Source organism: Pleurodeles waltl, chromosome 1_2 (assembly GCF_031143425.1).
Source record: "Pleurodeles waltl isolate 20211129_DDA chromosome 1_2, aPleWal1.hap1.20221129, whole genome shotgun sequence".
NCBI lineage: Eukaryota > Metazoa > Chordata > Amphibia > Caudata > Salamandridae > Pleurodeles > Pleurodeles waltl.
This window is the reverse complement of record NC_090437.1, coordinates 661,412,008-661,431,693: the sequence shown is the minus strand read 5'-3', so window position 1 is coordinate 661,431,693 and position 19,686 is coordinate 661,412,008.

Genomic DNA, 19,686 nt, shown 5'->3' with positions numbered 1-19,686 from the left:
GGATGAAGCACTCTGGGCACAAGGCCCTCTCCAGAACCAGTGGAGAGATCCATCCACTACCTCTGTCCTTAGCAGGATGAAGCACTCTGGGCACCATGCCCCCTCCAGAACCAGTGGATAATCACATTCACTACCTCTGTCCTTGGCAGGATGAAGCACTCTGGGCACAAGGCCCCCTCCAGAACCAGTGGTGAATCACATCCACTACCTCTGTCCTTAGCAGGATGAAGCACTCTGGGCACAAGGCCCCCTCCAGAACCAGTGGAGAATCACATCCACTACCTCTGTCCTTAGCAGGATGAAGCACTCTGGGCACCATGCCCCCTCCAGAACCAGTGGATAATCATTTCCACTACCCCTGTCCTTGGCAGGATGAAGCACTCTGGGCACAAGGCCCCCTCCAGAACCAGTGGAGAGATCCATCCACTACCTCAGTCCTTGGCAGAATTAAGCACTCTGGGCACCATGCCCCTCCAGAACCAGTGGAGAGATCCATCCACTACCTCTGTCCTTAGTAGGATGAAGCACTCTGGGCACCATGCCCCCTCCAGAACCAGTGGAGACTGTTATTCACTTGAGAGACTGTGGCTTTGCACTCCCCAGGATAATGCAGTGGGCAAGCCACCCACTGTAGAGACTTGAGAGAATGTGGCTTTGCACTCCCCAGGATGGAACAGTGGGCAAGCCACCCACTTGTGAGACTTGAGAGACTGTGGCTTTGCACTCCCCAGGATTGAACAGTGGGCATGTGGCCCTCTCGTGGATTTGGCGTCGTGCACTCAACCGGCTGAGGTGCCCCCCCTTTCTCTCCCCCTGAGGTGCCTGTTTAGTTGCTCTCTGATGCCCCTGCAGTGTTCTCTCTGTCATGGTCGGGGATCTTGTGTGGGCCTCGCCCAGACCGCGTGGGCCCAGTGTTCCACGGACTTAATTGGAGCACTACCTGGACTACTATGCTTGGTATATATGTTGTAAATGGTGTATATATATATTTTAGCGTACTTGATTTTAATATATTACAATGGTTACACTCATTTTCTATTGTCTTTGCATTCTTACGGGGGGTCTGGGGGTGTAACTGTGATGTATTAATATGTATTAGTATGTGTGTTATAGTGTGTGGGGGTGTTGCGTGTGTGTGTGTCCCTGTTTTTTGCCTCCCCCTCTCCCCTGTGTTGTAGGTGCAGTACTCACCGTGGTCTTTGCCGCTGGCGTTTGTGCTCCTGGTAGAGGAGCAGGAATACTATTGCAGGTAGAATTTGGAGTTCCAGGTCCATGGTGTCCTCGTTCCTCATGGGGTGTGTAGAGGTGAGCGTTTTCCCTTCGGAATTCGTGTTTCCGCCGTGTTTTTATCCGCAGTGAATCCGCCCCGGAAAAGGTGGCTGATTGGCCTGTCATAATAATGTGGGCGGTACATTGTCTCCCGCCTGTCTGTTGGCGGTGACCGCCACGCTGTTTGTTTGTACCGCCGTCGCGATCGGAGTATTAAAGTGCCTGTCCGTGTTGGCGGTTTCCGCCACAGTCGTAATTGCAATTTTTTTTACCGCCGGCCTGTTGGCGGTCTTACCACCGCCGCCGGGAGGACATGGTTCACCAGGCAATGTTCCTTCCACCCATCGCGCAGGCCCCTTTGGCAAGCGCGCACGTTCTTGCAACGTCGCTCCCTGCATCGTGCGGCAGAGAGGACATCAGCGCTGCGTCTACAAAACAGACACAGCGCAAGGACAGGGTCACTCTTTGCCGCCGAGCAGGAAGGACATCTTCAGGTCGCAGGTTTGCTTCAGAACAGTAGAAAATGTGCTGTTACCAACTTTTCCATCATTGTCATACTTCATAGTTGTTTATATGCATTATCACTTTCTCAGCTCAAATAAGCCTTTTAGAGCGATAGCCGTGCTCTTTTATTGCAGAAAATGCTCATATTTGAATCTGGATTGAAGTCAATGAAAACAGCGTTAAAATGCCACGGGGAATGTTTTAAACATCATTTGGCGTACTTTAGCATATATGCGAGCAAGTGATATTTATGTTGAAAATTAATGGTTAATGAGCTAGGAAATGCTTCACAACAGTAGAAAATGTGCTGTTATCAACTTTCCCATCATTGTCATACTTCATAGTTGTTTATATGCATTATCACTTTCTCAGCTCAAATAAGCCTTTTAGAGCGATAGTCGTGCTCTCCTATTGCAGAAAATGCATATATTTGAATATGGATTGAAGTCAATGAAAACAGCGTTTAAAGGCCGCGGGGAGTGTTTTAAACATCATTTGGCGTACTTTAGCATACAAGCGAGCAAGTGATATTTGTCTTGGAAATTAATGGTTAATGAGCTACAAAATGCTTCAGAACAGTAGAAAATGTGCTGTTATCAACTTTTCCATCATTGTCATACTTCATAGTTGTTTATATGCATTATCACTTTCTCAGCTCAAATAAGCCTTTTAAAGCGATAGTCGTGCTCTCCTAGTGCAGAAAATGCTCATATTTGAATCTGGATTGAAGTCAATGAAAACAGCGTTTAAAGGCCACGGGGAGTGTTTTAAACATCATTTGGCATACTTTAGCATACAAGCGAGCAAGTGATATTTATGTTGAAAATGTATGGTTAATGAGCTAGGAAATGCTTCAGAACAGTAGGAAATGTGCTGTTATCAACTTTTCCATCATTGTCATACTTCATAGTTGTTTATATGCATTATCACTTTCTCAGCTCAAATAAGCCTTTTAGAGCGATAGTCGTGCTCTCCTATTGCAGAAAATGCTCATATTTGAATCTGGATTGAAGTCAATGAAAACAGCGTTTAAAGGCCGCGGGCAATGTTCCCTGTAAGGCGCGCGCGCACCTTTCCTTCCCCCATCGCGCAGGCCCCTTTGGCAAGCGCGCACATTGCAACGCTCTTGCAACGTCGCTCCATGCATCATGCACAGCAAATGTGACAAGACAACAACAAGACGTAAAGGCACCTTCATTGCTCATTCACCGTCTGAATGGACAGAACACTCTTTTTTGTCCGTTTGCCAGAACGAGCCTGTAGGCCTAAAAATGGCTCACCCTTATAAATCCGATTAGTCATAGCGAGTGGCTGAGCAGATAACTTGAGGCCTGTAAAGGCCGCATCATCGAAGGGCTAACGCATGATGTAGGTTTCCAAACAGACAATAATATGGAACCAGAGTTCATCTAAACTGAAAGCCCAGGTAACTACTCAATTGCTCTGGAACTGTCATGCATAATGTTTTTGTAACTCCTATAGCCTAAGCTAAATATCTTCTTTCCAATTACAGCCAGTCACCATTTGCATTTGAACAGGCAGGCGTGAGTACCAAGGAAGACCAGGTAAATCTGTAGACGTTCCAGGTGGGATTAAGGGTCTCTACATAAATCCCGTTCATGATCCACACCTTTGCTTCTATTACAGGTTTGTCGGACCGAGCAAGTTAAAGATTTGAATGGACCGACATGTGTAGAAGCATAAGGACCAGGTAATTATTTGGTAGGTACCCCATCTGGGTCACCTGGCACATTATAATATGACAACATGATGTAACCAACTGTTAACCATCTTTTCTTTTGCTGCAGGCATCTCAGACAGTACTGGTCATTATTTGGTAGATTTCACTTGTGATGCACCTAGTACATTACAAAATGAAAACATTCTTAAACCCTTTTTTTTGTTCTTTTGCAGGCTTCTTAGACTGTTCTAACATTGGTTAGAAAAGGCAGACGTGACTACAAGCAGAAAGACCAGGTAAATATTTAGTAGTTTTTCCTTGCAGTACATCTTGAACACAAGCATGTGCTGTAACCATGTTTTTTCTTCTATTGCAGACATCTTAGACAGTGTTACATCTACAGGCAGGTGTGAGATCAAACAGAAAGGCCCAGGTAATTGCTGCTGCATTTTCCAAGAGATAGCTCAGTCTTGTCTGGTAGATTGCATTCAATAGCATAAAAAACAACTTTAAATAATGTTCCTCACTTTAATTAATGTCCTTTTTTTTTTGCAGGATTTGCGGCACAGTAGGCTCAGACTGATTGCCACCAAAATGTTCAAGCGCAAAGCTGTGACTTCATCAGAGAGCAGTGCTTCCCCACAAAGGAAGAAATGCTGTCTTGTGTTCAAAGAAGAATGGCTGAAAGAAATTGTGGAGACTGAGACACAGAAGTCCAGGAGCAAGGTTTGCGTACAACTGGGAGAGCTATTTCTATACAATCCAGAAGTAGGCCTGATTTGCAAAGTATGTGCAGAAGCAAAGATCGCAGGGGACTTTTCTACTGGGAAGAAATGGAGTGATGGCTGGAAGCTGGACTATTTGAAACACCATTTATGTAGCAGAGTTCATGAATCTGCTTTGGTGATACTGAGAAATAAAAGTGCTGCTGCCAGGCTGGGTTTTGGAGTGCGCACCATGCTAACGGAAACCGCCAGTGACAGAGCAAACAGACTAGAAGTAGTTGAACGGCAAAGATCCCTGCTTGAAGAGATAAAGATTCTCATCAACAATGTGTTGCTAGCAGTCAAAATGAACACATCAATGTTATCTGTTCAAGACATCCATGACCACGTCGCATTGTATGTGAAGATACCAGACAGCTGGAGGAGCAAGAACTAAGCCTTTGAGTTTTTGGAGGCCATCAACAGCATAATACGCTCTGACTTCATGGCAGAACTTCGCAGTGCTCGGTATCACACATTGATAATTGATGAGAGCACAGATATTTCAGGTACAAAAATGCTCATCCCCTACTTCAAGTTCCGATCTGTAACATCAACAGAGCACAAAACAGTGTTTGGGGGAATTGTAACTCTGAGTGCATGCAATGCGGAGGCTATCACTACAGCTGTAAAAGAGTTCTACACTGCCAATAAGCTGGACCTTATGAAAATGGTCATGTTTACATCAGACGGTGCATCAGTGATGCTGGGAAAGAACAATGGTGTTGCTACCCGCCTCAAACAATCCATTTCTCATCTAGTTGAGTAGCACTGTGTTGCGCACAGAGAAGATTTGGGAGTTGATGATGCCTGGAAAAAAGTGCCGATGATCAGGGAAATGGAAACATTACTGAGGACTGTCTACACTGTGTTCTCCCGCTCACCTTTAAGAAAGTCCAAGCTTGACGAAATTGCTTTGGTCACTGAATGTGAAGCGGTCTCCTTCTGGCCACTCAATGAGGTGCGGTGGCTTTCAAGGCATTTTGCTGTTGGTGCACTTTTGCGTAATTATGAGGTTGCTCTCAAATACTTTGATCATGAAAGAGTTGAGGAGAATGACCCAATTGCTAAATATTGCTACAAAAAACTATCGGATTCAAACTACCATATTTCCTTTGCAGCACTAAATGACATTCTGGGTGAACTTGCATCTTTGTGCAAGTTGTTTCAGAAAAGCTCTTTGACCACCGTTGAATCTGTACAGTTTGCAAGAGCAAAAATTACCCAAATAAAGGAACAGTACTTGGGCGAAACTGTCTTTTGGAGCGACACAGTAAGAGATCTGATGGCTTTGTGCAGAGAGGACCGAGAGTATGATAGTGAGCTGATGTTATCTTTCATTAAACTTCTTTGTGAGCACATGGAAATAAGGTTCCCAGAAGATGAATTGAAGGAATGGACAAGCTTTGATTTCCATTCAGTAACAACACAATCACAGTTTGATTTTGGGACTGAGAATGTACAAAGACTTGTTGAGAAGTATAAGGTCTTGGTCCTGGGTGATTGTGACACCCCTAGTGATGTTGTTCGGCAGTACAGAGATTATAAATATGTGGTGGCAGCGCATATAAAAAACGGATTGTTTAGGACTTTTCAAGACATGGTGAATTTCACTCTGCGGAATGCTGCACAGTATAGTGTTGTATCTCAGCTTGTTGATATCTGTGCAACTTTCCAGGCTTCAAGTGCAGACTGCGAACAAGGATTCAGCCTCATGAACTCAATCAAGTCCAAATTAAGAAACAGACTAGAGGAGAGTCACCTAGATATGCTGATGAGGACAAAGGCTTACCTCTCAAATGGGAAAGTTGATTTAGACCGAGTTTATCAGCACTGGAAAAATGGCAAGGACCGGCGAGAAAAACAAACATGTCACACATCTAACGTTGGCACCTGACTTGTCTAAACTCTGATGCGGCTTCTCCTACAGTCCGTGTATGGGTGGGGTAGGAACATTTCTCAGCCTGTATCTTGGCAGGGGCATCATGGCATTCATCAGCAGTGTGTTCATCAAACTGTAAATGTTAACCAATTGTACAACTGGCTGTATTTGATGTGCGGGGTCCTCTGCAGCACTCTGAAAGTATTCATTAAAGTTTTTTTAATGGTTCAACGTCCTGATTTCTGTTTTCTCTAACTGGGGTGTAGGTGGCACTTAACAGGTCATGTCCTTGGGGTGTGCAACCAGGTCACAAAACTGCCTTGATGCCCTATTGCATGGAGCAATGATATCCCTTTTTTGCTTTAGTGGTATGGAGAGGCTAATGCCAAAGATCTTGGCTAGTTATGCGCTGCGCGCACGTGAATGGTCAATTTCTTGGTGCACGTATCCTTGGCTGCAGCGCACAGAGTCCACACACTGCCGCACACAGTGGAAAAAAATTAGAGGGAACATTGTCACCAGGCGCTGGAAATTGGCAGGATCATTCTTCCAAAGCCCATCACCTTGAAATTAAATAGCCCCTACATATACAGAATGCAGTCTCCATCTTGAAATGTGTTGCCAAAGCAGTCTTCCCATATCCTCTGAGCAAATCCAAGGTGCTCAAGTACTTTACCCAATCCACAAGCTCATCTGCTCTGGGAACTAGATGGCCATCATTTTTGGTTAGCTCATTGAGGGCTTGGTAGTTCACATAGAACCACAAGTCAGTAGACACTTGCTTTGGTACTAGAATCACAGGACTAGACCACAAACCATGAGATCTCTCAATGATCTCCAGCTCCAAAATGTTGGCAACTTCTGCCTCAATTAATCCCTTAACCCAGTCAAACATTCTGTACATCCTGCCCATCACTGGCAGACTGTCTCCTGTGTCTACATCATGCACCCTGGAGTCAGCGAGAAGAAGTTGTCAAACCTTCCCAACACCTCTCTTCATTCCCTCTGCTGCTCAGTTGTTCAATCTGGGGCTAACTGAATCCCTTCCACAGTTCCATCCTTCATGTCACTATGCAGCAAGTCAGGAAGAGGCTTACTGTCTTCCTTAATTCCCCTTGCCATAGTCCTGACATTCACTGTTAATGTCCCCAGAGGTAAGGCTTTAGCCTGTTCACATGGAATACCCTCTTGGGTTCCCTTGTGGCACATGTGTCCACCAAGCAGTTAACTTAAGAAATATTCTGAATCATCTTGTGTGGCCTACACCATTTGTCCTCCAAATCACTGTCTCAAATAGGCTTTAGCACTAACATTGTCTGACCTTCCTGATACCCAGTCAGCATAGCTTGCTGGTCGCACCATTCCTTCATCAGCGCTTGGCCGCCGCCAGCACCAGCCCAGCTGCCCAGGAGGCCACCGCCAGCACCAGCCCCGCTGGGCCATGAAGGACCACCAGCACAAGCCCCGCTGGGCCATGAAGGACCGCCAGCAAAAGCCCCACTGGGCCATGAAGGTCCGCCAGCAGCTGAGTCCCTGCAATGGAGACCGCCGCCCCAAGCACCGCTGAACAGGGCACCGCCACCGCAAGCACCGCTGAACAGGGCACCGCCGCCTCAAGCACCGCTGAACAGGGCACCGCCGTCTCATGCACCGCTGAACAGGGCACCGCCGTCTCATGCACCGCTGAACAGGGCACCACCGTCTCAAGCACCGCTGAACAGGGCACCGCCGTCTCATGCACCGCTGAACAGGGCACCGCCGTCTCAAGCACCGCTGAACAGGGCACCGCCGTCTCAAGCACCGCTGAACAGGGCACCGCCATCTCATGCACCGCTGAACAGGGCACTGCCGTCTCATGCACCGCTGAACAGGGCACCGCCGTCTCAAACACCGCTGGCCCATGAGCGCCAAGGGCACTGACGCTACTGAGTCCATCACGGGGAGAATGAAGCACTCTGGGCACACTGCCCTCTCCAGAACCAGTGGAGAATCACATCCACTACCTCTGTCCTTGGCAGGATGAAGCACTCTGGCACAAGGCCCCCTCCAGAATCAGTGGAGAATCACATCTACTACCTCTGTCCTTAGCAGGATGAAGCACTCTGGGCACCATGCCCCCTCCAGAACCGGTGGATAATCACATCCACTACCTCTGTCCTTGGCAGGATGAAGCACTCTGGGCACAAGGCCCTCTCCAGAACCAGTGGAGAGATCCATCCACTACCTCTGTCCTTAGCAGGATGAAGCACTCTGGGCACCATGCCCCCTCCAGAACCAGTGGATAATCACATTCACTACCTCTGTCCTTGGCAGGATGAAGCACTCTGGGCACAAGGCCCCCTCCAGAACTAGTGGAGAATCACATCCACTACCTCTGTCCTTGGCAGGATGAAGCACTCTGGGCACAAGGCCCCCTCCAGAACCAGTGGAGAATCACATCCACTACCTCTGTCCTTAGCAGGATGAAGCACTCTGGGCACAAGGCCCCCTCCAGAACCAGTGGAGAATCACATCCACTACCTCTGTCCTTAGCAGGATGAAGCACTCTGGGCACCATGCCCCCTCCAGAACCAGTGGATCATCATTTCCACTACCCCTGTCCTTGGCAGGATGAAGCACTCTGTGCACAAGGCCCCCTCCAGAACCAGTGGAGAGATCCATCCACTACCTCAGTCCTTGGCAGAATTAAGCACTCTGGGCACCATGCCCCTCCAGAACCAGTGGAGAGATCCATCCACTACCTCTGTCCTTAGTAGGATGAAGCACTCTGGGCACCATGCCCCCTCCAGAACCAGTGGAGACTGTTATTCACTTGAGAGACTGTGGCTTTGCACTCCCCAGGATAATGCAGTGGGCAAGCCACCCACTGTAGAGACTTGAGAGACTGTGGCTTTGCACTCCCCAGGATGGAACAGTGGGCAAGCCACCCACTTGTGAGACTTGAGAGACTGTGGCTTTGCACTCCCCAGGATTGAACAGTGGGCATGTGGCCCTCTCGTGGATTTGGCGTCGTGCACTCAACCGGCTGAGGTGCCCCCCCTTTCTCTCCCCCTGAGGTGCCTGTTTAGTTGCTCTCTGATGCCCCTGCAGTGTTCTCTCTGTCATGGTCGGGGATCTTGTGTGGGCCTCGCCCAGACCGCGTGGGCCCAGTGTTCCACGGACTTAATTGGAGCACTACCTGGACTACTATGCTTGGTATATATGTTGTAAATGGTGTATATATATATATTTTTGCCTACTTGATTTTAATATATTACAATGGTTACACTCATTTTCTATTGTCTTTGCATTCTTACGGGGGGTCTGGGGGTGTAACTGTGATGTATTAATATGTATTAGTATGTGTGTTGTAGTGGGTGGGGGTGGGGGTGTGTGTGTGTCCCTGTTTTTTGCCTCCCCCTCTCCCCTGTGTTGTAGGTGCAGTACTCACCGTGGTCTTTGCCGCTGGCGTTTGTGCTCCTGGTAGAGGAGCAGGAATACTATCGCAGGTAGAATTTGGAGTTCCAGGTCCATGGTGTCCTCGTTCCTCATGGGGTGTGTAGAGGTGAGCGTTTTCCCTTCGGAATTCCTGTTTCCGCCGTGTTTTTATCCGCAGTGAATCCGCCCCGGAAAAGGTGGCTGATTGGCCTGTCATAATAATGTGGGCGGTACATTGTCTCCCGCCTGTCTGTTGGCGGTGACCGCCACGCTGTTTGTTTGTACAGCCGTCGCGATCGGAGTATTAAAGTGCCTGTCCGTGTTGGCGGTTTCCGCCACAGTCGTAATTGCAATTTTTTTTACCGCCGGCCTGTTGGCGGTCTTACCGCCGCCGCCGGGAGGATATGGTTCACCAGGCAATGTTCCTTCCACCCATCGCGCAGGCCCCTTTGGCAAGCGCGCACGTTCTTGCAACGTCGCTCCCTGCATCGTGCGGCAGAGAGGACGTCAGCGCTGCGTCTACAAAACAGACACAGCGCAAGGACAGGGTCACTCTTTGCCGCCGAGCAGGAAGGACATCTTCAGGTCGCAGGTTTGCTTCAGAACAGTAGAAAATGTGCTGTTATCAACTTTTCCATCATTGTCATACTTCATAGTTGTTTATATGCATTATCACTTTCTCAGCTCAAATAAGCCTTTTAGAGCGATAGCCGTGCTCTTTTATTGCAGAAAATGCTCATATTTGAATCTGGATTGAAGTCAATGAAAACAGCGTTAAAATGCCACGGGGAATGTTTTAAACATCATTTGGCGTACTTTAGCATATATGCGAGCAAGTGATATTCATGTTGAAAATTAATGGTTAATGAGCTAGGAAATGCTTCACAACAGTAGAAAATGTGCTGTTATCAACTTTCCCATCATTGTCATACTTCATAGTTGTTTATATGCATTATCACTTTCTCAGCTCAAATAAGCCTTTTAGAGCGATAGTCTTGCTCTCCTATTGCAGAAAATGCATATATTTGAATATGGATTGAAGTCAATGAAAACAGCGTTTAAAGGCCGCGGGGAGTGTTTTAAACATCATTTGGCGTACTTTAGCATACAAGCGAGCAAGTGATATTTGTCTTGGAAATTAATGGTTAATGAGCTACAAAATGCTTCAGAACAGTAGAAAATGTGCTGTTATCAACTTTTCCATCATTGTCATACTTCATAGTTGTTTATATGCATTATCACTTTCTCAGCTCAAGTAAGCCTTTTAAAGCGATAGTCGTGCTCTCCTAGTGCAGAAAATGCTCATATTTGAATCTGGATTGAAGTCAATGAAAACAGCGTTTAAAGGCCACGGGGAGTGTTTTAAACATCATTTGGCGTACTTTAGCATACAAGCGAGCAAGTGATATTTATGTTGAAAATTTATGGTTAATCAGCTAGGAAATGCTTCAGAACAGTAGGAAATGTGCTGTTATCAACTTTTCCATCATTGTCATACTTCATAGTTGTTTATATGCATTATCACTTTCTCAGCTCAAATAAGCCTTTTAGAGCGATAGTCGTGCTCTCCTATTGCAGAAAATGCTCATATTTGAATCTGGATTGAAGTCAATGAAAACAGCGTTTAAAGGCCGCGGGCAATGTTCCCTGTAAGGCGCGCGCGCACCTTTCCTTCCCCCATCGCGCAGGCCCCTTTGGCAAGCGCGCACGTTGCAACGCTCTTGCAACGTCGCTCCATGCATCATGCACAACAAATGTGACAAGACAACAACAAGACGTAAAGGCACCTTCATTGCTCATTCACCGTCTGAATGGACAGAACACTTTTTTTTGTCCGTTTGCCAGAACGAGCCTGTAGGCCTAAAAATGGCTCACCCTTATAAATCCGATTAGTCATAGCGAGTGGCTGAGCAGATAACTTGAGGCCTGTAAAGGCCGCATCATCGAAGGGCTAACGCATGATGTAGGTTTCCAAACAGACAATAATATGGAACCAGAGTTCATCTAAACTGAAAGCCCAGGTAACTACTCAATTGCTCTGGAACTGTCATGCATAATGTTTTTGTAACTCCTATAGCCTAAGCTAAATATCTTCTTTCCAATTACAGCCAGTCACCATTTGCATTTGAACAGGCAGGCGTGAGTACCAAGGAAGACCAGGTAAATCTGTAGACGTTCCAGGTGGGATTAAGGGTCTCTACATAAATCCCGTTCATGATCCACACCTTTGCTTCTATTACAGGTTTGTCGGACCGAGCAAGTTAAAGATTTGAATGGACCGACATGTGTAGAAGCATAAGGACCAGGTATTTATTTGGTAGGTACCCCCATCTGGGTCACCTGGCACATTATAATAGGACAACATGATGTAACCAACTGTTAACCATCTTTTCTTTTGCTGCAGGCATCTCAGACAGTACTGGTCATTATTTGGTAGATTTCACTTGTGATGCACCTAGTACATTACAAAATGAAAACATTCTTAAACCCTTTTTTTTGTTCTTTTGCAGGCTTCTTAGACAGTTCTAACATTGGTTAGAAAAGGCAGACGTGACTACAAGCAGAAAGACCAGGTAAATATTTAGTAGTTTTTCCTTGCAGTACATCTTGAACACAAGCATGTGCTGTAACCATGTTTGTTCTTCTATTGCAGACATCTTAGACAGTGTTACATCTACAGGCAGGTGTGAGATCAAACAGAAAGGCCCAGGTAATTGCTGCTGCATTTTCCAAGAGATAGCTCAGTCTTGCCTGGTAGATTGCATTCAATAGCATAAAAATCAACTTTAAATAATGTTCCTCACTTTAATTAATGTCCTTTTTTTTTTGCAGGATTTGCGGCACAGTAGGCTCAGACTGATTGCCACCAAAATGTTCAAGCGCAAAGCTGTGACTTCATCAGAGAGCAGTGCTTCCCCACAAAGGAAGAAATGCTGTCTTGTGTTCAAAGAAGAATGGCTGAAAGAAATTGTGGAGACTGAGACACAGAAGTCCAGGAGCAAGGTTTGCGTACAACTGGGAGAGCTATTTCTATACAATCCAGAAGTAGGCCTGATTTGCAAAGTATGTGCAGAAGCAAAGATCGCAGGGGACTTTTCTACTGGGAAGAAATGGAGTGATGGCTGGAAGCTGGACTACTTGAAACACCATTTATGTAGCAGAGTTCATGAATCTGCTTTGGTGATACTGAGAAATAAAAGTGCTGCTGCCAGGCTGGGTTTTGGAGTGCGCACCATGCTAACGGAAACCGCCAGTGACAGAGCAAACAGACTAGAAGTAGTTGAACGGCAAAGATCCCTGCCTGAAGAGATAAAGATTCTCATCAACAATGTGTTGCTAGCAGTCAAAATGAACACATCAATGTTATCTGTTCAAGACATCCATGACCACGTCGCATTGTATGTGAAGATACCAGACAGCTGGAGGAGCAAGAACTAAGCCTTTGAGTTTTTGGAGGCCATCAACAGCATAATACGCTCTGACTTCATGGCAGAACTTCACAGTGCTCGGTATCACACATTGATAATTGATGAGAGCACAGATATTTCAGTTACAAAAATGCTCATCCTCTACTTCAAGTTCCGATCTGTAACATCAACAGAGCACAAAACAGTGTTTGGGGGAATTGTAACTCTGAGTGCATGCAATGCGGAGGCTATCACTACAGCTGTAAAAGAGTTCTACACTGCCAATAAGCTGGACCTTATGAAAATGGTCATGTTTACATCAGACGGTGCATCAGTGATGCTGGGAAAGAACAATGGTGTTGCTACCCGCCTCAAACAATCCATTTCTCATCTAGTTGAGCAGCACTGTGTTGCGCACAGAGAAGATTTGGGAGTTGATGATGCCTGGAAAAAAGTGCCGATGATAAGGGAAACGGAAACATTACTGAGGACTGTCTACACTGTGTTCTCCCGCTCACCTTTAAGAAAGTCCAAGCTTGACGAAATTGCTTTGGTCACTGAATGTGAAGCGGTCTCCTTCTGGCCACTCAATGAGGTGCGGTGGCTTTCAAGGCATTTTACTGTTGGTGCACTTTTGCGTAATTATGAGGTTGCTCTCAAATACTTTGATCATGAAAGAGTTGAGGAGAATGACCCAATTGCTAAATATTGCTACAAAAAACTATCGGATTCAAACTACCATATTTCCTTTGCAGCACTAAATGACATTCTGGGTGAACTTGCATCTTTGTGCAAGTTGTTTCAGAAAAGCTCTTTGACCACCGTTGAATCTGTACAGTTTGCAAGAGCAAAAATTACCCAAATAAAGGAACAGTACTTGGGCGAAACTGTCTTTTGGAGCGACACAGTAAGAGATCTGATGGCTTTGTGCAGAGAGGACCGAGAGTATGATAGTGAGCTGATGTTATCTTTCATTAAACTTCTTTGTGAGCACATGGAAATAAGGTTCCCAGAAGATGAATTGAAGGAATGGATAAGCTTTGATTTCCATTCAGTAACAACACAATCACAGTTTGATTTTGGGACTGAGAATGTACAAAGACTTGTTGAGAAGTATAAGGTCTTGGTCCTGGGTGATTGTGACACCCCTAGTGATGTTGTTCGGCAGTACAGAGATTATAAATATGTGGTGGCAGCGCATATAAAAAACTGATTGTTTAGGACTTTTCAAGACATGGTGAATTTCACTCTGCGGAATGCTGCACAGTATAGTGTTGTATCTCAGCTTGTTGATATCTGTGCAACTTTCCAGGCTTCAAGTGCAGACTGCGAACGAGGATTCAGCCTAATGAACTCAATCAAGTCCAAATTAAGAAACAGACTAGAGGAGAGTCACCTAGATATGCTGATGAGGACAAAGGCTTACCTCTCAAATGGGAAAGTTGATTTAGACCGAGTTTATCAGCACTGGAAAAATGGCAAGGACCGGCGAGAAAAACAAACATGTCACACATCTAACGTTGGCACCTGACTTGTCTAAACTCTGATGCGGCTTCTCCTACAGTCCGTGTATGGGTGGGGTAGGAACATTTCTCAGCCTGTATCTTGGCAGGGGCATCATGGCATTCATCAGCAGTGTGTTCATCAAACTGTAAATGTTAACCAATTGTACAACTGGCTGTATTTGATGTGCGGGGTCCTCTGCAGCACTCTGAGAGTATTCATTAAAGTTTTTTTAATGGTTCAACGTCCTGATTTCTGTTTTCTCTAACTGGGGTGTAGGTGGCACTTAACAGGGCATGTCCTTGGGGTGTGCAACCAGGTCACAAAACTGCCTTGATGCCCTATTGCATGGAGCAATGATATCCCTTTTTTGCTTTAGTGGTATGGAGAGGCTAATGCCAAAGATCTTGGCTAGTTATGCGCTGCGCGCGCGTGAATGGTCAATTTCTTGGTGCACGTATCCTTGGCTGCAGCGCACAGAGTCCACACACTGCCGCACACAGTGGAAAAAAATTAGAGGGAACATTGTCACCAGGCGCTGGAAATTGGCAGGATCATTCTTCCAAAGCCCATCACCTTGAAATTAAATAGCCCCTACATATACAGAATGCAGTCTCCATCTTGAAATGTGTTGCCAAAGCAGTCTTCCCATATCCTCTGAGCAAATCCAAGGTGCTCAAGTACTTTACCCAATCCACAAGCTCATCTGCTCTGGGAACTAGATGGCCATCATTTTTGGTTAGCTCATTGAGGGCTTGGTAGTTCACATAGAACCACAAGTCAGTAGACACTTGCTTTGGTACTAGAATCACAGGACTAGACCACAAACCATGAGATCTCTCAATGATCTCCAGCTCCAAAATGTTGGCAACTTCTGCCTCAATGCATCCCTTAACCCAGTCAAACATTCTGTACATCCTGCCCATCACTGGCAGACTGTCTCCTGTGTCTATATCATGCACCCTGGAGTCAGCGAGAAGAAGTTGTCAAACCTTCCCAACACCTCTCTTCATTCCCTCTGCTGCTCAGTTGTTCAATCTGGGGCTAACTGAATCCCTTCCACAGTTCCATCCTTCATGTCACTATGCAGCAAGTCAGGAAGAGGCTTACTGTCTTCCTTAATTCCCCTTGCCATAGTCCTGACATTCACTGTTAATGTCCCCAGAGGTAAGGCTTTAGCCTGTTCACATGGAATACCCTCTTGGGTTCCCTTGTGGCACATGTGTCCACCAAGCAGTTCACTTAAGAAATATTCTGAATCATCTTGTGTGGCCTACACCATTTGTCCTCCAAATCACTGTCTCAAATAGGCTTTAGCACTAACATTGTCTGACCTTCCTGATACCCAGTCAGCATAGCTTGCTGGTCGCACCATTCCTTCATCAGCGCTTGGCCGCCGCCAGCACCAGCCCAGCTGCCCAGGAGGCCACCGCCAGCACCAGCCCCGCTGGGCCATGAAGGACCACCAGCACAAGCCCCGCTGGGCCATGAAGGACCGCCAGCAAAAGCCCCACTGGGCCATGAAGGTCCGCCAGCAGCTGAGTCCCTGCAATGGAGACCGCCGCCCCAAGCACCGCTGAACAGGGCACCGCCACCGCAAGCACCGCTGAACAGGGCACCGCCGCCTCAAGCACCGCTGAACAGGGCACCGCCGTCTCATGCACCGCTGAACAGGGCACCGCCGTCTCATGCACCGCTGAACAGGGCACCACCGTCTCAAGCACCGCTGAACAGGGCACCGCCGTCTCATGCACCGCTGAACAGGGCACCGCCGTCTCAAGCACCGCTGAACAGGGCACCGCCGTCGGAAGCACCGCTGAACAGGGCACCGCCATCTCATGCACCGCTGAACAGGGCACTGCCGTCTCATGCACCGCTGAACAGGGCACCGCCGTCTCAAACACCGCTGGCCCATGAGCGCCAAGGGCACTGACGCTACTGAGTCCATCACGGGGAGAATGAAGCACTCTGGGCACACTGCCCTCTCCAGAACCAGTGGAGAATCACATCCACTACCTCTGTCCTTGGCAGGATGAAGCACTCTGGCACAAGGCCCCCTCCAGAATCAGTGGAGAATCACATCTACTACCTCTGTCCTTAGCAGGATGAAGCACTCTGGGCACCATGCCCCCTCCAGAACCGGTGGATAATCACATCCACTACCTCTGTCCTTGGCAGGATGAAGCACTCTGGGCACAAGGCCCTCTCCAGAACCAGTGGAGAGATCCATCCACTACCTCTGTCCTTAGCAGGATGAAGCACTCTGGGCACCATGCCCCCTCCAGAACCAGTGGATAATCACATTCACTACCTCTGTCCTTGGCAGGATGAAGCACTCTGGGCACAAGGCCCCCTCCAGAACTGGTGGAGAATCACATCCACTACCTCTGTCCTTGGCAGGATGAAGCACTCTGGGCACAAGGCCCCCTCCAGAACCAGTGGAGAATCACATCCACTACCTCTGTCCTTAGCAGGATGAAGCACTCTGGGCACAAGGCCCCCTCCAGAACCAGTGGAGAATCACATCCACTACCTCTGTCCTTAGCAGGATGAAGCACTCTGGGCACCATGCCCCCTCCAGAACCAGTGGATAATCATTTCCACTACCCCTGTCCTTGGCAGGATGAAGCACTCTGGGCACAAGGCCCCCTCCAGAACCAGTGGAGAGATCCATCCACTACCTCAGTCCTTGGCAGAATTAAGCACTCTGGGCACCATGCCCCTCCAGAACCAGTGGAGAGATCCATCCACTACCTCTGTCCTTAGTAGGATGAAGCACTCTGGGCACCATGCCCCCTCCAGAACCAGTGGAGACTGTTATTCACTTGAGAGACTGTGGCTTTGCACTCCCCAGGATAATGCAGTGGGCAAGCCACCCACTGTAGAGACTTGAGAGACTGTGGCTTTGCACTCCCCAGGATGGAACAGTGGGCAAGCCACCCACTTGTGAGACTTGAGAGACTGTGGCTTGGCACTCCCCAGGATTGAACAGTGGGCATGTGGCCCTCTCGTGGATTTGGCGTCGTGCACTCAACCGGCTGAGGTGCCCCCCCTTTCTCTCCCCCTGAGGTGCCTGTTTAGTTGCTCTCTGATGCCCCTGCAGTGTTCTCTCTGTCATGGTCGGGGATCTTGTGTGGGCCTCGCCCAGACCGCGTGGGCCCAGTGTTCCACGGACTTAATTGGAGCACTACCTGGACTACTATGCTTGGTATATATGTTGTAAATGGTGTATATATATATATTTTTGCCTACTTGATTTTAATATATTACAATGGTTACACTCATTTTCTATTGTCTTTGCATTCTTACGGGGGGTCTGGGGGTGTAACTGTGATGTATTAATATGTATTAGTATGTGTGTTGTAGTGGGTGGGGGTGGGGGTGTGTGTGTGTCCCTGTTTTTTGCCTCCCCCTCTCCCCTGTGTTGTAGGTGCAGTACTCACCGTGGTCTTTGCCGCTGGCGTTTGTGCTCCTGGTAGAGGAGCAGGAATACTATCGCAGGTAGAATTTGGAGTTCCAGGTCCATGGTGTCCTCGTTCCTCATGGGGTGTGTAGAGGTGAGCGTTTTCCCTTCGGAATTCCTGTTTCCGCCGTGTTTTTATCCGCAGTGAATCCGCCCCGGAAAAGGTGGCTGATTGGCCTGTCATAATAATGTGGGCGGTACATTGTCTCCCGCCTGTCTGTTGGCGGTGACCGCCACGCTGTTTGTTTGTACAGCCGTCGCGATCGGAGTATTAAAGTGCCTGTCCGTGTTGGCGGTTTCCGCCACAGTCGTAATTGCTATTTTTTTTACCGCCGGCCTGTTGGCGGTCTTACCGCCGCCGCCGGGAGGATATGGTTCACCAGGCAATGTTCCTTCCACCCATCGCGCAGGCCCCTTTGGCAAGCGCGCACGTTCTTGCAACGTCGCTCCCTGCATCGTGCGGCAGAGAGGACGTCAGCGCTGCGTCTACAAAACAGACACAGCGCAAGGACAGGGTCACTCTTTGCCGCCGAGCAGGAAGGACATCTTCAGGTCGCAGGTTTGCTTCAGAACAGTAGAAAATGTGCTGTTATCAACTTTTCCATCATTGTCATACTTCATAGTTGTTTATATGCATTATCACTTTCTCAGCTCAAATAAGCCTTTTAGAGCGATAGCCGTGCTCTTTTATTGCAGAAAATGCTCATATTTGAATCTGGATTGAAGTCAATGAAAACAGCGTTAAAATGCCACGGGGAATGTTTTAAACATCATTTGGCGTACTTTAGCATATATGCGAGCAAGTGATATTCATGTTGAAAATTAATGGTTAATGAGCTAGGAAATGCTTCACAACAGTAGAAAATGTGCTGTTATCAACTTTCCCATCATTGTCATACTTCATAGTTGTTTATATGCATTATCACTTTCTCAGCTCAAATAAGCCTTTTAGAGCAATAGTCTTGCTCTCCTATTGCAGAAAATGCATATATTTGAATATGGATTGAAGTCAATGAAAACAGCGTTTAAAGGCCGCGGGGAGTGTTTTAAACATCATTTGGCGTACTTTAGCATACAAGCGAGCAAGTGATATTTGTCTTGGAAATTAATGGTTAATGAGCTACAAAATGCTTCAGAACAGTAGAAAATGTGCTGTTATCAACTTTTCCATCATTGTCATACTTCATAGTTGTTTATATGCATTATCACTTTCTCAGCTCAAGTAAGCCTTTTAAAGCGATAGTCGTGCTCTCCTAGTGCAGAAAATGCTCATATTTGAATCTGGATTGAAGTCAATGAAAACAGCGTTTAAAGGCCACGGGGAGTGTTTTAAACATCATTTGGCGTACTTTAGCATACAAGCGAGCAAGTGATATTTATGTTGAAAATTTATGGTTAATCAGCTAGGAAATGCTTCAGAACAGTAGGAAATGTGCTGTTATCAACTTTTCCATCATTGTCATACTTCATAGTTGTTTATATGCATTATCACTTTCTCAGCTCAAATAAGCCTTTTAGAGCGATAGTCGTGCTCTCCTATTGCAGAAAATGCTCATATTTGAATCTGGATTGAAGTCAATGAAAACAGCGTTTAAAGGCCGCGGGCAATGTTCCCTGTAAGGCGCGCGCGCACCTTTCCTTCCCCCATCGCGCAGGCCCCTTTGGCAAGCGCGCACGTTGCAACGCTCTTGCAACGTCGCTCCATGCATCATGCACAACAAATGTGACAAGACAACAACAAGACGTAAAGGCACCTTCATTGCTCATTCACCGTCTGAATGGACAGAACACTTTTT